The sequence below is a fragment of the Myodes glareolus genome, chromosome 22 (genome assembly GCF_982192425.1).
Source record: "Myodes glareolus chromosome 22, mMyoGla1.1, whole genome shotgun sequence".
Classification (NCBI taxonomy): domain Eukaryota; kingdom Metazoa; phylum Chordata; class Mammalia; order Rodentia; family Cricetidae; genus Myodes; species Myodes glareolus.
In genome coordinates, this window is record NC_142047.1 from 6789768 (window position 1) to 6814157 (window position 24390).

The 24390-nt window shown below is 42.1% G+C and overlaps 1 long non-coding RNA gene across 1 annotated transcript; it reads left to right on the forward strand.

Moving 5' to 3' along the window:
* Positions 1-475: 475 nt before the first annotated feature.
* Positions 476-6590, forward strand: LOC125410624 (uncharacterized). Its single transcript, XR_007235129.3, has 3 exons — positions 476-613; positions 1610-1768; positions 2065-6590. It is a non-coding gene; the product is annotated as an uncharacterized LOC125410624 (long non-coding RNA).
* Positions 6591-24390: the final 17800 nt, after the last annotated feature.

Below are 24390 nucleotides of genomic sequence, written 5' to 3' on the forward strand. Positions count from 1 at the left end.
AGAAGAACTGAGTCGGGAGACATTGCAGTGATCATTGTATCTATCTGTAGAGATTAGATAGAACATTAACTGTGGGCAGGGGCGAATGGCAGGTTGGTAGGTAAGTGCTCCTCCTATGTAATTAGAGTGAGCTGGAGCCATGGGAGGCGGTGGGAGTGTATGGACCTGAAATTGAAATTATGAAGAAGGTGTGACCATGAATAATGACAAGGCCTAAGGTATGACTGTAAGAACAGGTTAGGATGTCGTGATAAGCAAGATCACAAGAGGAGCGGACATCAGCAGCCTGAGACATGAGATTACTGCGAGGATCCTCTCGGCATGCTGAAACCGCCGATCATTAGATCAGCGCTGGAGAGACTGACTGCAGACTGGGCTTGGCCAAGGAAGGAGTAAGAGGTGACTATGATGTCAGTAGATGGTTGATAGTGGAGGGCAAGTGGCGTGGACACGGAAAGGCTCCCGAGCAAGCACGCGAAGGAGCGAGGTGGTGACTGGCAGCAAATAGCACGGCTGCAAGACTGAGTCTCCTTCAAAGAGATACAATGGGAGAATGTTCCGGAGTTCACAGTGTGGCATCTGCATGGTGCGGAAAGCCTTGAGACTGGATCAGGTAAAGGACACAAGATCTATGCGGGGATGTGACTTACAGCAAGAGCGGGGACCTCAGCTCCTCTTGGCGTCTGAGATGGGGTAGGAATCTTTTCACTGAGGAGAAATTCCCGAGACAGATTGCTGGATTTTGAGGCCGGAGTGAGAGAACTTGGCTTGTGCATAGGCTAAAGCAGCTTTCGTGACCTAAAAGAGCCTGGCCAATAGGTGGTGGTGTTGGCCCAGCACAGTCTGGTTGCTGTTTGCTGCTCCAAAGGGGCCAGAGGAGGTCCCAGATTGAGGGGGGGGAGGCCCTCCTCTTGGTAAAAGGGAAAGAATAATGGTAGATTTAAGAGGTCTCACTTTCTGAATAAATCTTCTGTTTTTAAAAAAGATTTATTTGGGGGACTGGAGAGATGGCTCAGAGTTTAAGAGCACCGCTGCTCTTCCAGAGGTCCTGAGTTCAATTCCCAGTACCCACATGGTGGCTCACAACCATCTGTAATGAGATCCCGTGTCCTCTTCTGGTGTGCAGACATACGTGCAGGGTGATCACTATATTCATAACAAACAAATCTTTTTTAAATTTATTTAATTTTCTTTTTGTGTATGTGTAAGTGACTGTATGTATACATCCCTCATTTATAGGCCTGGAGCCCCTGAAAGCCAGGAGAGGGCATCTTGTCCCCTGGAACTGGAGTTACAGGCAGTTGTCAGCTGCCGCTTGGGTGGTGAGAACCCAACCTATATCCTTTACAAGAGCAATAAGTGCTCTCAACCATTGCACCGTCTCTTCAGCACCCCACCACTTAATAAATCTTTTTTAGGATAGCAGTCACACATTCTCAGAAAGTTTTCTAGTATTTTGAAATATTTGAGCATAGAGATAACTAAGCAAACCTACAAAATACAAAGAACAGAGCTTTCCTTTTTATTTTCTTCTTTTCTTTCTTTCTTCCTCCCTCCCTCCCTTCCTCCCTTTCTTTCTTTCTTTCTTTTTGTGTATTTTTAAAAGCAGAGACGAAGAAGAAACCATGAGGGGGACCTGCAGGCTACTTGGGATGATTCAGATGTTGAGCTGGTGGAACTGATTTTATTTGGGCTTGGAAACCACCCTGTGTACAACAAATGAAGACACTAGAAGTGACTGACATGAACTGGGGAGCTGACTCAGCAGGTAAGAGCACTGAGCACTCTGCAGACCTGTGTTGGGTTCCCAGCATCCTCATGGTGGCTCATAGTCACTCACACCTCCGGTCCAGGGGACCCAGTACCTCTTTCAGGCCTTCACAGCACTGGGCACATGCACATAGGCAGGCAAACACTCATCCAAAAATAATAAATGGATCTTTTCAAAGTCACTGACTATATCCTCATCTGAAAGAGAATACTCTGAAAAGCATACTTCATTCTGTTTGCTATAAAAGCGTGTGAATAAGAGCAAACCTCTCTCTTTTCTGCTGTTTGCTTTAGGATTTGGAAGACTGAGCTTAGGTGGCTGAAGTCACAGTGGCTTCCTTTCCAGGAGAACCCGCTGAAAGATGTGGAGACTTCTTAGACTCCATGAGCTCTGAGCTGTCCATCATCAGAAACGCAAAGGCAAGGGCGGGGGGAAATACCCAGATAAATGGATCAACATTTCAATTCTATGTTCTCGACATAGAGATACCGAGCTGGCGGGTTCCCCTTCACCTCTCAGCAGGAGCAACCCTGGCTCACTGGTGTTTTAAGTCAAGCTGGTGGATTCCCCTTCACCTCTTGCCCGCTAACACTTTAAGCACCACCCACAAGATTCCAAAGGACTTGTCAGAGAACTGTCATGAGCTCTGGCCGCACATAAGAGTGTTTCAGGTGCCGTCTTTCTCTCTCTGTTCTGTGGTATTAATTGAACTGATTTGCAGCAGTTAAGTGGTTTCTAGTAACAAGTGTAACAAGTAGAATCATTCATTTCAAAAAGAACTGTATACATTCTGACATGCTGGTTTTATTTAAGTGGTTGAAACTTTTCTTTAATATTAGCATAGTTATGCTTTGATTAAACTGTCCCGGGGAGATCCCCTGACAATGAAATTGGTTGTATGAAGAAAACACCCTGCACTATCACGTGATATAGACCTGCTTGGTATCGATTTGAACACTTGAAATGACACACGATGCTGGACTTGGAGGCACATGTGTTCAACTCCTTGGAGGATGAAGCAGGAAGATGGTGAGTTCAAGGATTGTCTGGCATTCAGGGCTAGTTCAAGCCAGTCTGTGGAACTGTGGAAGATCTGTTCACAGAGGAAAGAACATTGGGTCAGATGACTACCAGATGGACAAAGCCATTGGGTTGGTCACTGCGATGGAGAGGCATGACTGGAAGCCTGCCCTGGGGAAGCTGCTGAGGGACTCCGAGACGTTGATGATATATCTCCTGGGGAGGTCTTGGGCAGAGGCTGAAGAGGCTTTGCGTGTGTTAAGTAAGGAGATCAGGGCTCATGCCCCAAACAAGCCGGGCATGGTAGGCTCATAGGGCAGTTATTCTTTGGTGGCCTTGAAGCACTTGTCACTTTGGTGCCACTGAGGCCTGGCCTACAAAGTTTTCACCATGTAAGTCAGTTAAGGGTGGACAGTGGGAAGTCTGCATGACCTTCCACCAACATGGGCAAAGTAGATCCCTCCGTTTGAGAAGGCAAAGTAACAAAGATGTTTCCTGGCATTCTCTCTCTGTCTCTCCTGAGAGCACATCACCACAGAACTGGGAGAGAGGACACACATGTTTCCTCCTGACCTGCCAGGCCGACAAAGCACCTAACTGACGCAGACTTTGAAGAACAAGGCTAACGGCTCTGACTTTCATGGCTTGAACTGGAGTGAGAGACCATTTCTGTGGTAATTTCATGGGGGATGCAATTTTCACTTCAAATAGAAGATGTCCCCATGGCTCGTTAAAATGTAACTCATACTCAGGGTTGGCCTCTAAATGTCTCCTGGTCCACAAGATAGCTTCTGTTGCTGAGTGCTCTCCCCACAGGGCACCGCTGCTGCCGGGGTCATCCACTGCCTTTCTCAATATGGCTTCTGCAGAGAAAAGGTTAGTGATAAATCGAGGAGTTCAGGACTGTGAACACCTTCCTTTCGGGGCAGTGACATGCAGGAGGTGGGGAAATGAGAAGCATTTGAGGGCGAGGGAGAACGAGCTAGGGCTTCATTCCCTCTTTTCAAATCAGAAAAGGCTTCAATCTTCCTTTCCCCCATGAGTCAGAAAGGTAAAGTGATATAAAACCCAGCCCATTCCTACGCCTTGAGGCTTGACTACAATGAAACCATTAGGGGGATGCAAATTGAATCTTCACTGACTAAAGTCAGTGCAGAACACACTGTCTGGGATATGTGCAAAACCTCCTGTTCATGAATAGGGTTTTCCTCCAAATACTGTGGGCAGACACTATTTCAGCAGGAGAAAATTTGACTTACAGGGTTATTAAAAATGAAGCAATACTTTAAAAAAATCTCTGTGTTAACAAACAATACATGAAGATTGAAATTTCGGTAGTTAAATGTTAAAAAATGAGGCATTTTGTTGATGATAGTTTATGAAAAGCAGTGTAAGTGGTAGGAAAAAGAGCATGCATTTGTGACCTCATTGCTTGGAGGCTTAGAATTAGGCAAGTTTCAGACAGGCTTCATTTGCCTACATGCAAATCTTAGGATTGAAACTTTTTTTACTTATAAGTAAGCTTGTGATAGCTTAGGACGCTTGTGACCGGGACTGAGGAGATGGCTCAGTGGGTAAGAACACTTTCTGGGCAAGTGTGAGGACTTGAGTTCAGATCCTTAGCATCCATATAAGAAGTTGAGTGTGCAGCACCTCTGTAACCTCAGCTAAATCTGAAGAAAGGACAGGAAGAGTGTTGGGGATCACTGACTACCAGTTTAGTCAAAACCCAGCAAGCTGTAGGTTCATTGAGAGAACCTGTGTTCAAGGGAGGCTCGGAGAATGCTGGAGAAGGACCCAGTGTCTAGAGTGCACTCTACAAACCACAAGTACACCAACATGGGCAGAAGCACACCGGACTGACGGTGGGGTGACAAACCATGAGTACACCAGCATGGGCAGGGGCACACTGGACTGACAGTGGGGTGACAAACAGCTGTTGCTTTTTCCTCCAGGAAAACTAAGAACAAAAGTGTCATATCAACCGCAGAATTCTGGATATATCCATGGAAAGAGTAAAAGCCTATATTTGAAAATTTATAGATATTCAAGTGTAGTCACAAAATAGAATCAACTCAAGTACTTGTCAACAAATGAACAAACAGGATGAAGGATTTATACATCATGGGATACAATTAAATGTCCAATACAGTCTTTAAAAGCAATGCCATTTGATGCCTGTTACAATATAGCTAAGGCTTAGTGACAATGTGTGAGTGAAGCATCTATCCAGTTGCACAGGCCACACACAGTATGATTCCACCCTTGGGAAGTACTTAGAATTCTGAGACAGAAAATAGAATAGTGGTTACCAAGGGATCAGAGGAGGGGAGAGTGTGAACTTAGCATAGAATTTCAGTTCACATGACAAAAACCTTCTAGGTAGTACCACTGAGCTAAGACCACTAAGCTTAGTACCGCTTCAAAATAATTAAGGTGGAAGTTGTGTTATATAAATCTTGCCACTACATCCATACAAACAAACCAACATATAAACATGCACACACACACACACACACACAGAGAGAGAGAGAGAGAGAGAGAGAGAGAGAGAGAGAGAGAATGATGACTGTGTCAGTTTTTGGTTACTGTAACAAAATATCTGAGGCTATTGACTTTAAAAAGACAACAAGTTTATTTTACTACCAGTCTGGGAGGCTCCAGTCCACAGTCGCTTGACCCCATTGCTTTTGGGCCTGTAGTGACCAGGCATCATGATAGGAATCATAAAATGATGACTTTCTAAATTTCCAGTTTGTATATAATGTTGAGCTACTCATTTATGCCAAAGAACCAAAGATTTGCTAAATAGTTAAACTACAAATTGAAGACAGAATATCATAAATATCATTTTTGAGGCTATGGAATAGATGCAGAATTTGCTACCACTAGGACAGTAGAAACAGAAAGCAAGAGCTGATACAATAGGAGTGTTCACGACAAGGGTTGTCTTCGAGTGTGCAAATTTCCTGGTAGAAAAGAAGGAATAATAGCGTCAGGAAGGAAAACTCAGAAGCAGTTCTTTTATCCACAGGTAGAGATGTCCAGGAGGCAGGTGACAAATCTAGACCTTTTGTAAGCCTTTATCTCTAAACAAATAACTGAGATCTAGGACTTTTCCTTTGCTTTCTTTGTGTATGCATATGTGTGTGTGTGTGTGTATATAAGACTGAGCCTTCCATTAGCTGCTTGCCAATTTGGTTAGACCAATGGGCTAGTGAGACTAAGGTTCTACCTGTTCAAGTGTCCTGTGCTTTTTAAAATGAATTCTAAGGGTCAAACTTGGGTCCACAGGCTTGACCTGAGTGATCTCTGCACCCCATATCTAGAACTTTCAGAGTGAGAAACTTTAAGTGTGTTGAATTGTTGACACTTCAAATTTCTAGGGCCATCTCCTCAAAATATCTGTTTCTTTATAAACTCACCTTCAAGTTTTATCTTGAGAAATCCTGTATATTCAGGTGTATTTACAGAGGTGAATAATATTTCAGTGCATTTCTCAGAGACAAATGTGTGGCCTCTGGCCTCACTGGGCATGGGTGTCACCATGTTCCAATCAAATAAAAATATCTATCTTACTTGGAAAAGAAATCTTTCATTTTAGGCTCTCTGGAAAAGTTTAAAACAGAGAAATATTATTTCCTTAGAAGGACAAATAAATAATTCAGATCAGCTATGAATTGTGATGAAAAAACTTTTCCATTTTTGGAGAGTTGCAGTTATCTTTCTGTCATGGAATATAGTTGCTCTTTGGCTATTTCACACCTAATCATGGCGCTTTCTGGAAGTGGTCCCAGATCCCCCCATCCCCTCCTTCCTTTTTCCTTCCTTCTCTTCCTTTCCCCACCTTCCTTCTCCTTCTTTTTTATTTTCCCCCCGATTTCTCTCTGTGTAGCCCTGCCTGTCACAGAACTTGCTCTGTAAACCAGGCTGGTCTTGAACTCAGAGATCCACCAGTCTCTGTCTCCTGAGCACTGGAATTAAAGGTGTGTGCTACCATATCCAGCTCTTCTTTTTCATTTTGAAATCTTTGTAGTTCTGTTTAAATTTAGTCTGCTCTTGACTCCTAGGGTTGACATGTGACCTAAGTTTGCCCATTGAAAGCATAAAGAATAATGGTTGGGGCTGGAGAGATGGCTCAGAGGTTAAAAGCATTGCCTGCTCTTCCAAAGGTCCTGAGTTCAATTCCCAGCAACCACATGGTGGCTCACAACCATCTGTAATGAGGTCTGGTGCCCTCTTCTGGCCTGCAGGCATACACACAGACAGAATATTGTATACATAATAAATAAATATTTTTTTAAAAAAGAATAATGGTTGATTGAAGGATGGGCACGTGACCCAAATGAGATGGATTAGACACATTCTCCCCCACCCCATGTGTGTGTGCGTATGCATGTGTGTGTGTGTGTGTGTGTGTGTGTGTGTGTGTGTGTGTGTGTATGTGTATTTCTTTGACTCTCTTTGTACTGGAATTGAATCTAGGGCCTCATATAATTTTTAAGCAAATATTCTACCACTGAGCTATATCCCTATATTTTCAAATAAGTTATCATTATAGGTACCTGGGGTCTAATTCTGCTTTGAAATACTGGGGAAAAAATGTAAGACATTCACCTTTGTGTGATCCCACCTGAGGCATGAGGGAACTGACTATATCCTAAATCACAGAAGGTGACTCATAGGGACAAAGAAATGCACTTGGAAGTTGGTCTCGGGTGGAGCCATTGACAACATGAGCTAATAAATGCTGGCCTTAGGGGTCTGAAGAGACAGCACAGCAGTTAAGAGCACTGAATGCTCTTCCAGAGAACCCAGGTTCGATTCCCAGCACCAATATGATTACAGTTCCATTGGATCTGACACCTTCTTCTGTCCTCTGTAGGAATCAGGTAAGCATGCATATGGTCTACAGACAAAACACTCATACACATAAAATAATAAATAATAGTTTTAGTGCAGTATATCTCATTTCATTTTTTAATTGACACTTTAGTTACCATTTGTTACTTGTAACATCCATTCATCCCACAAAATGTCCACTATACCATGTACTGTCACTGTGCCAGGTGACAGAAATAAAACAATACAGAGCTAATTCCATCGCTCAAGGAGCTGACATGAGCAGTAAGGCAGACATTGTGTGCTGAAGATGGGGGTAGTATTGGCTTCTGAGGTAATGTGAGAGAAATCTAACTCTCTGAATGTGTTTTCCAAGCTCTCGCCTCTGTAGTTTCTACTTCAGAGGCAGCCAAAATACGAATGCTGACAATAATAAAGACGATGACAGAGGAGGAAAAGACTTGAGGTTTTGCACACACTCTTTGCATGTACGCACTATTACATGCAAATAAATAACTTTCAGCCTGAAAAAATAGTTCAGTAGGATGTGCAAGGCTGTAGGTTCAACCCCACCTCCCCAAATAATAGCAATTTTTTAATTAAGTACCAGACCGTGAGTAGCATTACCAGCTGTTAAGAATGGATATAAAGTGCCCCCAAAGACTCATGTGTTAGGAGCTTGGGCCCCAGATGGCAGCGCTATCTTGAGACATTCTAGACACTTTGGAGACTAGCTGGAGGAAGAACATTGCTGAGAGCGAGGCCTTGAGGCCCACATCTCCCCCGGCTCCTTTCTCCATCTCTGCTTCATCAGTAGCTGAACAGCCCCCTCTACTATATCTTCCATAATGTTCTGCTCAAATTCATGGACCACACAGCCATGGCTCAGCCTGCAGAACCCAAGCACCAAAGCAAATCCTACTCAAAGTTACCCTCTCAAGTCTTCTCCTGAAGCCACTGCCGTTACACCAACCTCAGTAGATATCTTTGCCCCTGTGAAGTATGGCTAAGCAGACCTGGGACTCAAGTACAGTCAGGGCCAGGAGTGTGTTGGCCATACACAGGCAAGGCTGGGATGGAACATGACCTACCCCACCCTAGCATGCTGGTTTCAGGACTGTTGCCACCTTCAGGTTTGTAGAAGTGGAAACCCCGGGGGCATGGTTAGGGGTTAAATGTGTCACAGAGTACCAGAAAACAGGGAATATGGCTGCACAGGTTCCCAGCTCCACAGAACTTGCCAAATTTAATTAATTATAGTGAAATGGGTGCAGTCACCTGTCATAAATCAGCAGCACTGACTGATACGAATTTTCAATAGATTACCCTTGTATCTGATTAACTGAACAAGTTAGCGTGCATATTAATCTGGTTTTCCACTTGGAAAGTCTCACAGAGCAGAGTAGCCCATGGTGAGCTCTCAGGACTCTGACGGCCATTTATTTCTTGGATGACTGTGCTGACTCCTGTCTGCTTGGTCACGTGCCTCAGGGACCCTGAGCCTGATTGTTTCCTTAGGGCGAGCTGAGGAAAATTATGCCTCGGGACTTAGAGAGGCAAACAGGACCTAAGTCCACTGGACCCACTGTGAGAAGCATCTGTGAGGCCCTAAATCACATCTCTATTTCATTTCACTCTAACTGCAAACACATAACCCGTGCAGGTGCGCGCCCCCGCAATGATGTATGGCCTTCAACTCAGGGCCTTCTCATTGCTCATGTCAGCGGCTGCTATTCACATAGGAAAGCCACATGTCCACCCCAGGATGTCGCAATGCTAGCATTTCATGCTATTTGCTTCAGATATTTGTTTTCTCTTTCAGATACTATTCTGTGGAGGTCTTTGTACCTTCCCACAATGGTCCCCTTCTTTTCCCCTTCAAGTTACATTATCCGATCAACTGTGCTTTAAAACGGGAAAAAAAAAAACAGTTACATTATTTAGGTTTAATATATGGCTTTTCACCCATGCTTTTATATTTTGATTGTATATTTTTGAATTTTTAAACAACGTAAGATGGTGTCTTAGTCACTGTGCTATTGATGTGGAGAGACACCATGACCAAGGCAACTCTTATAAAAGGAAGCATGTAACTGGGGACTCGCTTACAGTTTCAGGGGCAGGGAGCATGCCAAATGGGCTACGCTCTGATCCAAAGACAGAATGGCAGAAAACCTGGACTTGGCATGGGCTTTTGAAACCTCATTGCCCAACCCCAGGGACAGACTTTCTTCCAACAAGGCCATACCTACTTCAATAAGACAACACCCCCTTGTGTTTTCAAACACTTCCACTCCCTGATGACTAAGCATTCAAAAATTTGAGTCTATGGAGACTGATTCTTCTTCAGATCACTGTAGATGACTGTATCGATTTTTTATCTTGAGAGTAACAGTATTCTTATATTATCCTCCCACCTGCCTGTTTGCTCACTGTTGTTTCCCTGGCCGCTTAGTCAACCACGCAGAGCAGGGCTTACATTTGAAATTCCAGTTTGCGTTCTCAGCTGTGGGTTTTCCAGTCGTCTTCAGCCATCCCTGCTCCTGTCCTCACCTTCAATAGCATTCTACTCTGTGAGAAGTACACATTGAACGCCCTCTGTCAGGGCTGGGTGTGTACCTCAGTGGGAGAGCACAGCTTAGCTGCACATCACCCTGGGTTCCAGCCCCATTGCCACAATATTTTTTTTAAGTTAAGTTTTGTACAAGGTAAGGGATAAAGTCCTGGTTGCACTCTATTACATATGGACATCCCATGAGGAGTAAAAAGTGTAGGCCAGACATGATAAGCTAAATAGAAACAGAGCACCCAAAGGAAGTTCTTTACTTCTAACCATTACCTGCCAGAGTAGGACTCAGCCATGGATAAGTTTAATGGAGGCCTGAGTCTCAGTAGTTTACCCTGAAGCAATACCTGGTTGCAGGAAGAACCACAAACTGAGATTACCTGAGCACTACCCAAAAACAGACCGTCCAAAGGAAATGCCTAACATTCCAACTGCTGTAGATAGGGTCACCTGCCAGCACACTCACCAGGACACCTCTAGACAAATATCAGCCAATCAGGGGTCTTGAACCTCAGAAACCCCTCACTCCCACTTTTACTACTATAAAAACCGAACTCTAACTGAGCTCAGGGCTCTCTGTTTATTCCAATACATTGGACAAGCAGAGACCAAGTTTGCAAACTTGCATAAAATAAAGGCTCTTTGCTTTTACATACGAGACTCTCCTTCTTGGTTTTTTGGGGGCTTCACAGACCTGGGCATAACAAGAAGTATGAATGGTCCCGCCCAACTCTGAATCCTATGATCTACAAGACCAGCCTGCCAGCCAAGATGTGTTCACCTGCACCGTAGTGCCAGCACAACGGTTCTCTGATCGAGTGGATCACAGGAAGGAAGCTGTCCCGACCACTGTAAACCTGGTTAAAGACCTACGACAGGGCAGGTCATAGACCCCAGGGGAATGGAACACTGATATCTAGCTAAGATTACAGAGGTCGAGCTGCCTTCTAAATATTTATGTTTATACCCATAGATAAATGTTACTCTTAGCAACAACCAGACAAGCCTCCTTCCAGTGATTATTGGTGAATGCGGAGACTCAAGGCTACACAAGGTGCTAAAAACAAGTAGCAGGTGAGCACTAAGTTCTAAACATGCATACCACGCCTTCCAAGGCTCAGGTAGCTCTTTAAAAGGAGGTGTGGAAGACAGGAAGAAGGGCTGGGAGAAGTCACAGCTCAGGCCACCTGAGGAAACCTGGACTGGGCCTGCATAAGAATGGGCTCCACATTCAGAGAATCTGGTTTGATCACATGCTCGTTCAGTCCCAGTCCAGCTGGCCTTGGTGAGCTCTCATTCGATCAGTCCCCTTGTATCAGTGGGTGATCGCACCCTTCGCGGTCCTGACTTCCTTTTTTCATGTTCTCCTTTCTTCTGCTCTTCATTTGGACCTTGGGGGCTCAGTCCAGTGCTCTAATGTGGGTCTCCGTCTCTATCTCCATCCATCGTCAGATGAAGGTTCCCTCTGGTTCTGCTTTTCTTGCTCACGATCTCCCTCCCTCTGCTTCTCATTTGGACCTAGGGAGTTAAGTCCAGTGTTCCAATATGTGTCTCTGTCTCTATCTCCATCCTTCGCCATATGAAGGTTCTGTGGTGACATGCAAAATATTCATCAGTATGGTTATGGGCCAAGGCCAGTTCAGGCACCCTCTCCTCTGCTGCCCAGGAAACAATCTGGGGACCTCTCCTTGGGCCTGGGAATCCCTCCAGAATCAAGTCTCTTGCAAACCCTAAAATGGCTCCCTTAGTTGAGATATAAACTTCCCTGCTACCATAACCATCCTTCCTCCCTCCCCCCTCCCATTCCCCCAAGCCAACCCCAATCCTCCCCCTCTCCCCTCTCCCTAACCATCTCCCCTTACTTCCACCCCCCACCCCCCCATGCACCCAAGTTTGCCTGGCAATCTTGTCTATTTCTAATATCCAGGAGGATAACTATATGATTTTCTTCAGGTTCACCTTCTTATTTAGCTTCTCTAGGATCACGAATTATAGACTCAAAGACCTTTAACTATGGCTAGAATCCACTTATGAGTGAGTACATACCATATTCCTCTTTTTGGGTCTGGGTTACCTCACTCAGTAAAGTGTTTTCTATTTCCATCCATTTGCACGCAAAATTCAAGATGTCATTGTTTTTTACCGCTGAGTAAAACTCTAATGTGTATATGTTCCACACCTTTTTTAATCATTCTTCTATTGAGGGGCACCTAGGTTGGAATGTGGCTGACATGGGGGCTGACTGAGAAGCCATTGACAATGGCACTGGGTCTTGTTTCGTCTGCATGGACTGGCTTTTTTGGATCCTGGCCTGTTTGGATGCTCACCTTCCTGGACCCGGAGGGAGGGGGGAGGAACTTGGATTTCCTACAGGGCAGGAAACCCTGACTGCTCTTGGGAATGGTGAGGGAGGAGGAGAGGGAGTGGGGGGAGCGGGAGGGTATTGGGAGGAGGGGAGGAAGTGGAAATTCTTTAAATAAATAAATAAGGAAAAAAAAAAACCAAGTAGGTCCTCTCCATAAGACTTGTATGCAAATAATATTACAAGTGATTCTTCAACTTGGAAATTTAAAGAAATAATCATTTCAACCCAGTTGAATCTGACATGATCAATGTATGAAGTTACCTTTAATAGGTTAGGGTTAGGACTAAGATTAGAAGCTATGTAATTATAGAGTTAATTGTGATGCAAAATGCCCAATTCAAGGCTTCCACACAAGTGCTGTGTGTTTGCTATTATTTATTAGACTTATAATGATGACATTTATCATGATACTATGATTTTGATCTTTCATTCTGCAGTCTTGATTTCTGGAGTTTTCAAGAAAGACTATTGAAAAATCTAGCTCAACCTGTAGTGTTTCTAAACTCTTGGAGGGGTAAGTTAATCTTAGGATAGTTGATAACCATTGAAAAGTTTAGGTGCCTTTGCTCTTAAAAGAGCCAATTACTCCTGTTAGTATTAGGGAATAAAGTATATGAAGACTGTTCATCAAAGATCTAATAGGTATTATTCAGTTGAATTTATTACATTTGTATGATTCTTAAGTAATTTAAGAATTTGCCAGAGTATTATAGTATATTGCTTGTAAAGCAAAGCTGTATTGCTTCGGAAGAAAAATAAAAACATTTATATCAAGTTAATAAAAGCCAAAAACAATCAAAAAAAAAAAAAAAGAATGGGCTCCAATGGCTAGTCAAGGGGTGGGGGGAGGCGGGGCTCAGGGGATCCTACCCTTTACTGCTCAACTGTTGTGACCTGCCCATGAGTCCTTCAAACTTCAACAATAGTTCCAGTCTGTTAGTCACACACACAGCCCAACTTACTTGAAATGGATTTCAAAACACATTCTTGTCCAGAAGACGTGGTTCTCGCTCAGGCCCCCCTCACCCTCTGGCTCTTAGAATCTTTATGCCTCTGTTGTAGTTACTTCTACAACAGAGGGCAGAGGGTGTGATGTTTATTCTCACACATCTCTCTCTCTCTCTCTCTCTCTCTCTCTCTCTCTCTCTCTCTCTCTCTCTCTCTCTCCTGGGAGAGAGTTCTCTGCATAGTCCTAGTTGTCCTAAAACTCAGTCTAGACCATGCTGGCCTCGAACTCACAGAGATCCGCTTGTCTCTGCCTCCCGAGTGCCAGGGCTAAAGGCAGGCACCACCACTGCCCTGAAACAGGTAATCCTTTTTAAAGAGATGTGCACGGTATCTTTCTTTGGGAATTCTTTTATAAGAAAATCTTCAGTGGACAAAATGTGCTGTCTCTGAAATCTCTCCCAGGCCCCTGCTACTGCAGAAGAATCGGAAGCTGCCAGCTGCTGCAAGCCTGTATGTCTGTTCTCAGAAAGGATGTCTCCAATGGCTTCCTTTCTCCTTTGCATTGACAGGAAAACTGGGCCAGAAGATAAGAACAGATATTTGGAGAGAGTCTCGAGTTGCCAGAGGAATAAAGAACGACAACAAGGAAAATTAAAATTAATTTACATCTGGGAATCTTAGCGCATCCCTTAGTGAAGGGAAGGAGACTGTAAAGTTGTAATTAAACATCCAGCCCTGACTGGAATCAAACTCTTTCTCTGTGCTCACAAAGTGAGCCTGTTCAGTGAATCCACGGAGAACGTAAGGGGTCTCAGAGTTCTACTGTGGCTCAGTGGGTCCGTGGCGCATCTGAGGGAGTCTCAGAGAAGTTCTACTATGGTAGAAAATAAATGAAAATTTAAGTGGGTAAGCAGTTTCTGTTTTTCTTGTTGTTTTTTTTTCCAAGACAGGGTGTCACCACTTCCTGGCGATAAGTAGTTCCTACTGTGATGCCTTTTTTGGAGCCATTACTGGTCAAAATTATTTAAAATAAAGTCTTGGTACTGGGTGTGGTGGTACACACTTTTAATCCCAACATGTGAGAGGAAGAGGCAGGTGGATCTCTGTGAGTTCAAGGCTAGCCTGGTCTACAAAGTGGGTTCCAGGACAGCCAGGGCTGTTACATAAAGAAACCCTGTATCAAACAAGCAAACTAAACCAAACCAAAAAGTACTTGTACCCATTTAGCAGCTGAAATAGTTTGAGGGAGAAATAATTAAGAACATGGAGGTATTATATTCTATATTCTAGGAGTTTTGACACATTGTTGAATACCTAAGTTATGATTCTAAGGTGATATTCCTCTTTTTAAAAAAATATTTAGCTATTATGCATACAATATCCTGTGTGTATGCCCACAGGCCAGAAGAGGGCACCAGACCTCATTACAGATGGTTGTGAGCCACCATGTGGTTGCTGGGAATTAAACTCAGGACCTTTGAAAGAGCAGGCAATGCTCTTAACCTCTGAGCCATCTCTCCAGCCCCAGTGATATTCCTCTTCATTCAAAAGAGAGACTACAAAATACATATCTTACTTTTGATCTCAAATAAAATCCCTTTGCATTCTGTTCCCTTCAAAAGGTTCTGGGAGCCACCAGCCAGCTGAATGCTGAATTTGTGTAAAAGTTGAACTCTGAGGTCACAAAAGTGACTCTGAGATTTGGAGTTTGAAGTTCACTTTGATCAACACATGCTTCTACATAGGAGTGTAAACATGCAACAGGATGTCTCCTGTCAGGGAAGTCCCCAGCAGCAGCACGGAGTGCTGTTGGGCTTTGTCCCATCTTTCCCAGATGTAGGACTTCGTTCCTCTACAGCATAAATGTGTCCTTGTTGCAGGTGAGTGGCTGGTATGTCTCTCTACCTTGAGTGTCTCTAGACTAGCTCCTTCCATCATGACCATGAGCCTCACAGCCTCTGCTTGTGCTTCCTGCCCCAGTCAGGCCCAGTCCTGCTTTTGTTTATGATTTATTTTTATGTGTCTGGGTGTTCCATCAGTGTATATATATGTCTTTGCACCAAATGTGTGTCTGGTATCCTTGGAGGTCAGAAAAGGGCCTCAGATCACAAAGATCTAAATTACAGACAACTGTGAACTGTCACGTGGGTGCTAGAAATTGAACCCATATCCTTTGGATCTAGTGCTCTTAACCATTAAACTATCTCTTCACCCTATTTCTCTTCTTTTTTAAAAAAAATTTAATATATACACTAGTGTTCTGCTTGCACACAGACATCTGTGTGAAGATGTCAGATCCCCTGGAACTGGAGCTACAGATATCTGTGAGTTGTCATGTGGGGGTTGTGAATGTCCTTCTGTATATGTGTTGCTTTTATTGGTTGATGAATAAAGCTTTTTTGGCCAATGACTTAGCAGAGTAAAGCCAGGTAGGAAATCTGAACAGAGATATATAGAGAGAGTAGACAGAGTCAAGAGATGCCAGCCAGTTGCAGAGAAAACAAGACATGTAGAAAATGAGGTAATGCCATGACCACATGGCAATACGTAGAATAATAGAAAAGGGTTAATTTAAGATGTAAGAACTAGCTAGAAATACGCCTGGCCTAACAGTTTCTGTGTGATTATTCAGGTCTAGGTGGCCAGGAAACAAAAGTGTGGTCTCTGGTTACAAATAGCACCTTTGTATGTTTCTTTGGGACTGAACGGCTTTGTGATTGGGCAGGACAGAAACTTCTGTTTACAAGCTCTGTTCCTCTGGAAGAACAGCCAGTACTCTTAACCTCTGAGCTGTCTCTCCAGCCCCTCCAGTTCTGCTTTTGATCCCCTTTGTTTTCATAAACACATAAAAAATGTCATGAGGAGAAATATTTGCTGCACCCTTATGAACTTGCAAACTCTTTTCAGGTCATGTTACAATTGATTGCTCCCTATCTGTAAGATTGTTCAAGTGGTGTTAATAGTCGAGGGGACTGTATTAAAGCCAACTCAGAGCAGTGTCATACGTTGACTATAGACTTTTTATGAACAGACTTTTATAAAGACTGTGGAAACTTGAACATCATGAAAGAAAATGGGCTCTAAGCTAAAGTGAAATATGGCATGAATTAGCAGGCCTAGATTTTGCAATATGAGTGCAGGTAGCCAAGAGTTTGTGCTAGAAGCTGAACCTTATTTAGGGTATCCCCAGCCCCTGGCTGTCTTGCTGTCTCTCAGGTGCATGCTTTGGAATTATTTTCCTAGGGACTACCATAGCTACAAATATTACTCAGGAAAGGCTGGCTCTGGGGTTAGAGCTGCCTGGTGCTGCACTCACTTTTAGACTTGAGCAAGCTTCTTCTCTGTCCTAGAGTTCCTCTTTGGTAAGATGATCATTTTACTTATTGCACATTACAGAAATGAAGCTTGGGTGGGTTTATCAAATATTTCTTATAAGCGTGCCTTGTTCATACTGTGCTCTAATGAAGGACTGTCATTATGAGTGTACTCATCATCACTGTTTAGAGCAGAGGATGGCAAACTGTAGCTCTTGAGTCAAGTTTGGTTTATCTGATTTGTACACTATGCAAGAAAAGAATGATGTTTACATATTTAATTTTAAAAGAAAGAACAAAAGACAAATAGGCATCAAAGGTACATGTGGCCAACAAGGTGAAAACACTGTCTGTTCGTTACCATACGTTTGCCAGTTCCTTGTCCAGAGGGTAGTTTTTAACTGGAACTTTTAATATCACAATTAATGTAATTGCTAGTTTATATAGCTTTAAACTATCCATATTACTATTAGTTGTTGTAAGAGGCTACTTAGTTCCAGGTCGCCCAGAACCAAAATAACCACACAGAAACTGTATTAATCAAATCACTGCTTTACCCATTAGCTCTAGCTTCTTACTGGCTATCTCTTAGATATTAATTTAATCCACCTCCATTAATCTGTGTATTGCCACGATGCTGTGACTTACCAGATAAAGTTCCAGTGTCTATCTCTGGCAGGGCTACATGGCTTCTCTCTGACTCCACCTTCTTCCTCCCAGCATTCAATTAATTTTCCCCACCTACCTAAGTTCTGCCTTGTGATAGGTCTAAAGCAGTTTCTTTATTAATCAATGGTAATCACATTGATTAATAAATTAATTTATTAATTATTTAATTAAATAATTAAAATTGATTAATAAATTAATTACAGAGGGAAATCCCACATCACTTCCCCTTTTCTGTTTAAATAAAAAGGAAAGTTTTACCTTTAACATACTAAAATTACATATAACAAAACAGGTATCATGCAAAAATTACAGTCACAATATTTATATCTATTTAACCTTTTATCATAAAAAAGGAAAACTATATTATTACTATCTATTCTTCAACTTCATCAAAGACTCCAGAAGAATATAATATTACCTAACTAAACATGAAGTACATTGTAAGCAACTTCCAAAACTCTAGAATTGACAGAGACATCTCATTACCTAGACAGTCACCCAAAGTTCTTCTGTAAGGTTGCAGGCACCCATCTTCAGCCTACTGGCCCATAGTATCTTGCAAACTTTTCCATGAAGCAGGAAATTTCAAAGTAAATTCCAACTATATTGGCAGTTTGTCCGTCACTTTCTTCTGTGTCCGGCAGAATGTCTGACAGACTCATGAAGCAGGAACCCTGAAGGATTGTCTCACCTTTAAGCAAGTTCAGCAGTTACTTCTCTGTGGATCCTGCATATTTGATTCATACAACATAGCATCAAGCAGTCCACGCAAAAGTAGTTTCTTACCTAAATGGCTAACCAACTCTATAAGGAGGCTCTTCAGTGACCATCATCCTCTTGAAGTAACTTGATGCTGCCAGGAGCAGATGTGTCTCACTCTCATGAAAAGTTCTAAGTTCTTAAACATTTTAAATTTCATATTCTGAAGGTCTCTGAAAGATTTGAAGAATACTTATCTAACTGAAATATATCTCTTTATGTCTAGAAAACCTAACAAATATGACTACAAGCTTGACTATTATAGATGATTATCTATTAACTTATATTTCTTAATTATACATTACATTCCTAAATGAGCTGTACAAACACAATACCTTAATCAAGAGCAGAAAAATACATATAACAAAATTGACTTTAAATTTATATCCATAAAGCAAGATCTATACCAATGCAAATCTCTATAGCATATCCCCCCTTAAATATAAACAAATATTTATAAACAATATTTGAGAATATGGGCTTAGTTCTCTCCAAACTGATTTCTACTTTTTGTTGGGTGAAGTAATTTTTTGGTGTGTTCATGGTGAGATTTCAGGGGGTTCATCGAACCACATTAGTCTGGAATTAATCCACAGGTTCTCATCTTCTGTGGAAACAAAAGAACTTCTTTTCCAAAGCAACATATCCTTAGACCCAAATTTTGAAGACAAGATACCTTTAAAGTGCTCTCTTTTCCATCTTCCTCTAGGAGAGGCAGCTTCTGCCTCTCTCCCCACTTCTCCCCTCCCCCCATTCTCTGTCTCTCTCTTTTATTCTCTCTCTCTCTCTCTCTCCCCTCCCCTTTTTCATTTCTCTCCATAACCCCTAAATAAAATGTCCAACTCCAAAAAAAAGATACCTTTAAAGTATATATGTTGGTTACTTAGCTCCTTCACAGTCAAAAAATTCAAAGAAAATAATATACATAATCTAGACTGACTATCTATATTTCATCTTTACCTGACTTATTTGTTTTTACTCTATTACTTTTTAATATGTATTCTATTATCTTTACTCTTTGGTCTATGACTGTCTGTACTCTGTCTCTTTAAATACCTTTTTTGTTTTTTTTTTAACCATGTATTTCTTTTTATAACTCTCTATACTCTTTTTCTTCTCTCTCCCAAATCTATGTACATTTTAAAACACACTGTGTCTCATTTAGAGGTCTTTTTCATCTGAATTTTCTTTATTGCATATCTGTAATACTTTTCTGACCAGGGCTAAGCACTTCATAAAATCCTAAGCCTCAGCATTGCTAGAGCAAATATAGCCCAGCCTGCCTGCTCCACCCAGTCCAGCATGGTGGAGCTGTTCTCTGCCTCTGAGAGCCATGTGCATTGCTCCATTTTCAGGCATACAATGGGTTTATGTTGCCATTAAGTAAGTTGTTGCACTCTGCTCACAAAAACCATTTAAATGCTCCATAGCCAGACCTCATCAGAATTCGTGCTGGCAACACAGCCCAGGAAGCTGCAGTTTTTAAACAGTGTGGCTTTTTTTCTGTTACAGCTGAACCAGGAAAACCTCTCTTAAAGGGGCTATGCTTCTACTTGCTTCTGGCAAACAGAGCTCACCCAAGAAAATGCTACTACCAAGCCATGCTTAACTCTGTTCTTTTGGATCTAGGATTTCTTTTTAAGCTTTCTCAGTTTTTGTGTGGATTTAGTCAACCATGTTGGAGTTCCAATTTGTTGTAAGAGGCTGCTTGTTTTTCCCAGCTGCCCAAAAATGAAATAACCACACAGAAACCATTAATTAAATCACTACTTGGACCATTAGCTCTAGGTTTTTTTTTTTTTTTGGCTAACTCTTATATATTAATTTAATGCATTTCCATTACTCTGTGTATTGTCACAATGCTGTGGCTTACTGGGTAAAGTTTCATGGCTTCTTTCTGACTCTGCCTTCTTCCTTCCAGCATTCAGTTTTGTTTTCTCTGACTAGCTAAGTTCTGTCCTGCTATAGGTCCAAAGCAGTTTCTTTATCAATCAGTGCTAATCACAGCACACAGGGGATCCCACATCACTTAGTTTTCCTTGTTGTCTCAGAAGATTGCTTCTTATTGCTAATTCTCAAATCTTCTTTAGGGTACATAGGGCCTATTTAAATTTTCATTTTTTCTCCTACTTGACAAACAAGCAAACAAACTCAAGCCAGGTGTGGTGGCACACACCTTTAGTGCCAGCATGCATGAGGCAGAGGCATCCAGATCTCTGTGAGTTCAAGGCAAGTCTGATCTACAGAGCTAGTTCCAGGAGAACCAGGGCTATGTAGAGACCCTGTCTTAAACAAAATAAAAATTCTATTAGTAGTTACTACAAGATGACGATGTGATCCTGAACATAGTAGGGCTTACTGTACTGTATTACTATACATCAGTATTCTGTCACCTCTTAGGGGGCATGAGTCCTCTTGGAGGACTGTATGCAACCCCACCTTACTTGTCTTTGCTCTAGCTGTCACATTTTAATCCTGATACATTTGTGTTTATTTTACATCAACCCTTTATGATGCTCTCCACTCTTCATGAACTTCAGGGCCTGACTTTTAGGCATTTTTTTCTTGAAGAACTTCTTTGAGAATTTCTTTAGATTTGGTTTGGTTGTTGAGAAATTCTTTCAGGATTTGTCTGAAAAGTCTTCATTTCATCCTCATTCTAAAGTCCATTGTCACTGTTACTGGGCTGCAGACAGGTAGTTACTGTTTTTCAACATTCAGACACCATAGCCACATTGTTTTTGAAGTTCCCTGAGAGTCTTGTCCTTTGAAGCTCGTGTGCTCTTTCCTCTGGCGATGTAAACCTTTCTCTAAGTGGTGCTGTGATTGTTTAACTTTGTGTCATTGTTTCTCTGATAGCAGTTCACAGAGATTTGTGAAGCTGTGCTTCTTCTTCCATCTTCATCCTCTTTCCTTTCCACAGTTAATTCTGATCCAGATTCCAGGCAAATCTTCCTGTCTACCACTGGGCCCAATTTCATACTAAACACACAGACTAAGTTTCTATTGTCATGTACTACACATTCTGCTCATTTCTGGAGTTTCCTTTGGTCTTTTAGGGGTTGACGCTGGCATCCAGTTTTTAAAGCTGTATTAATCATGTGTATTTAAAAGATCCTCTTTGACTGGGCATGGTAGCACACTCTTTTGATCCAAGTATTCAGGAGGCAGAGATAGGCAGATCTCTGGAGCTCAAAGTCAGCTTAGTCTGAAAAGCAAGTTCTGGAACAGCCAGGACAGCATTGAGATACCCTATCTCAAACAACAACAACAACAACAACAACAATACCTGAAAAACAAAAGCCTATATCTTAAATATCTAGGCCACTTACCATAGCTAATTTATCATCTATTATTGACTTCCTCCACTTTTTTTGGTTATTTGGTCCTATTTCTTGACATGCTTGGTAATTTTTCCTTAAGTTCTTCAAGACTTCCCGACACTGTTTTCAATGTTTCTATCTTCTACCATGGCTATTCCAGGCAGCAAAACATGGGTGATACCAGGTCTCTCATTTCAGGAGCCATGTGTTTTGGTAAGATTCCAGATTGCCAATGGGCTCTCTATATTCTCTTGCATGAGTACTCAGACAGATACAGTGATGTCATGTTAAATGAGGGATCCTCCCCACCCCTGTGAGTATGTGTGTGTGTGTGCGCATGCACACAGGGAGTCTAATTTAAACTCCCACTAGTGATGTGTATCTAAGACAGGTATGTGCAAACAATGAAAAAAATCACAATCCTGGAGGGCACTAATTGTGTACTAAAAGAGTCAAGAAAAAAATCAGACAGAAAATATGTCATTTGCTTTTATTCTACAAAATTCTGAACAGTAAATTGAATTGTATCAGAAAAAGTATAACACACTTCCTGTATGCTATTGATGTAACTTCCATTTGACATAGTTGTTGACTAAACATGATAACATTTGACAGTGAATGGAAGTCTTTATGGGTAGCAGGATGGGTGACATGTGATCCTTAGCGAGAGGACAGCAGCATAAACAAGTGGTGCACTTTAAAAACAAACAAACAAACAAGCAAGCAAGCAAACGCCTGCATAGATCAGAACACATACACAGTTCCAACCCAAGACAAGGCCACACAAGCAGCTTTATTCTTACAGTGCAGCATATCATACTAGTGAGGGTCAGTACACTCAGTTGTTTGAAAACAGGAAGACATAGCTCACGAAGAAGTCTAGGAGACACTGGTATCGCCCCGTGGTAAAGAATAATTACATACATAGCATATATTACATACATAGCATACATGTTTCCTTATGCCATGCTAAATCCCTGTCAATAAATCATGGTACCTCCCATGGACTTAAGGATTTTATAATAATACACTTCTTGATCAAGTTGGTTGCATAGACAAAGGCTTGTACAAAACCTTTGCTGGTGGTGTGGTCCCTCTCTCAGAGGCAGTCCCAAGCCCAGGTTTTGGTTGAGTGATCTTACCAGGCTCCTTTCTCCTAAGTTTTCAGAACTGACCTTTCAGTTGTTTGGAGTACAGCCTTGGGGTCTTCACCAATGTAAGTTTGGCAAGACTTCGATTCTTAAGGTTACTGGTGCCATGATGATGTGACTAATCCTCAGGACAGAATCATACCTGGTTCTGTAAACCTGATCAGAAGTCATGGCTAAGGGTGAGCCTACATTGTCAGTGCTAAATGGTCATGCTGTCAAATTGCCTCGTGTTCACACCCATAGATTAGTACTGCTCTGAGCCTTGCTCAAAGAAGCTCCCCCACCCAGTTGGAACAGTTAATGCAGAGGCTAATAAATGGTCAAAGTACTGAGAGTAAGTCAATCACTCAGCCTTAAATTGGACAACCTGCCCTCAAGGCTCAGCGAACACTGTGTGGAAGATGGGGTGGAAAGACTGTAAGAGTCAGAAAATGGGGAGGAGTCCTGAGAAATGCTGTCTTCTGGATATGTCATGGCCTCTGCATCCACAAAGCACAGCAGCTATGATTGCCTGCACAAGCCTATGTGAGGTCAAGCCAGTCAACATTCCAGCAGGAATGGGAGTGTTTATGAAGCCCATCCTTAGCTAAGGAGTTATTGGGAATTATAACTATTTGGGTGGTGTGGTGGTTTGAGTAAGAATGGCCACCATAGGCTCATATATTTGAATGGTAAGTTTCCAGGGAGTGACATTTTTTTAAAGAATTAGAAGAATTAAGAAGTGTGACTTTGGTGGAGGAAATGTGTCACTAGGCTTTGGGGTTTCAAAAACCCATGACAAACCCAGAGTATCTCTCTCTTAGGGATCAGAAAGAACAGCTCTCAGACACTTCTCCAGCACCATGTCTGCCTGCATGTTGCTATGATCCCTGCCATGATGATAATGGACTAACCTATGAAATTGTATGCCAGCTCTCAGCTAAACACTTTCTTTTATGAACATTGGCTTGGTCATGGTGTCTCCTCGTAGCAATAGAACAGTGAGTAAGGCAGACAGGGAGAGGCATTAGTCTTCCTGGGTGTGGTTACTATGGGTTGTCCATGTTCTGGTGTGTGGTCCACACCCATGTGTATATGGGCAATAAATTGTTCTAAGTGGGTAATAGAAGAGGTGAGAAGGAAGAGAGGATGAAAAAGAGAAAGAGAAGGAAGAAGAAGAGAACGACATGCATTGAGGGGTTCTGAGGCTGTGTGGAGGGGGGGAAGAATGGGTAGGTATGGTCATGATACATTGTATAATTTTATGAAATTGTTGGTGAATAAATGAAAATATTAATTAAAAAAGAAAACAAGAAAGAAGAATGTTCTAGTCTTTCATGTTCCTCTATGGTGCATTTCAACTGAAGAAATATTTGATTTAAATGTAACTTGTAGTCAATTATTAACTAAAGAACTTTCAGAAATGCTAGAGACTGAAACATGGCTTGTGTTATTAAGGTTTCAGATTAAAACCAGCCAACCAGCTCATGTGTATGGCCCACGGTCCATACCTTCTTTGGCTGATGGAAGAAGTCTAAGACCACACAGTGGCAGTTGAATCCATGCCTATAACAAAAGAAGCAGACCCAGCTTTCCTGGACACTGATGAGCATGAAATATTAAGTGTTTTACTTGAAAGTGAATACTGTGTGTCCTGTCTCCTTTCCAGTTGTGTTTGTGAGA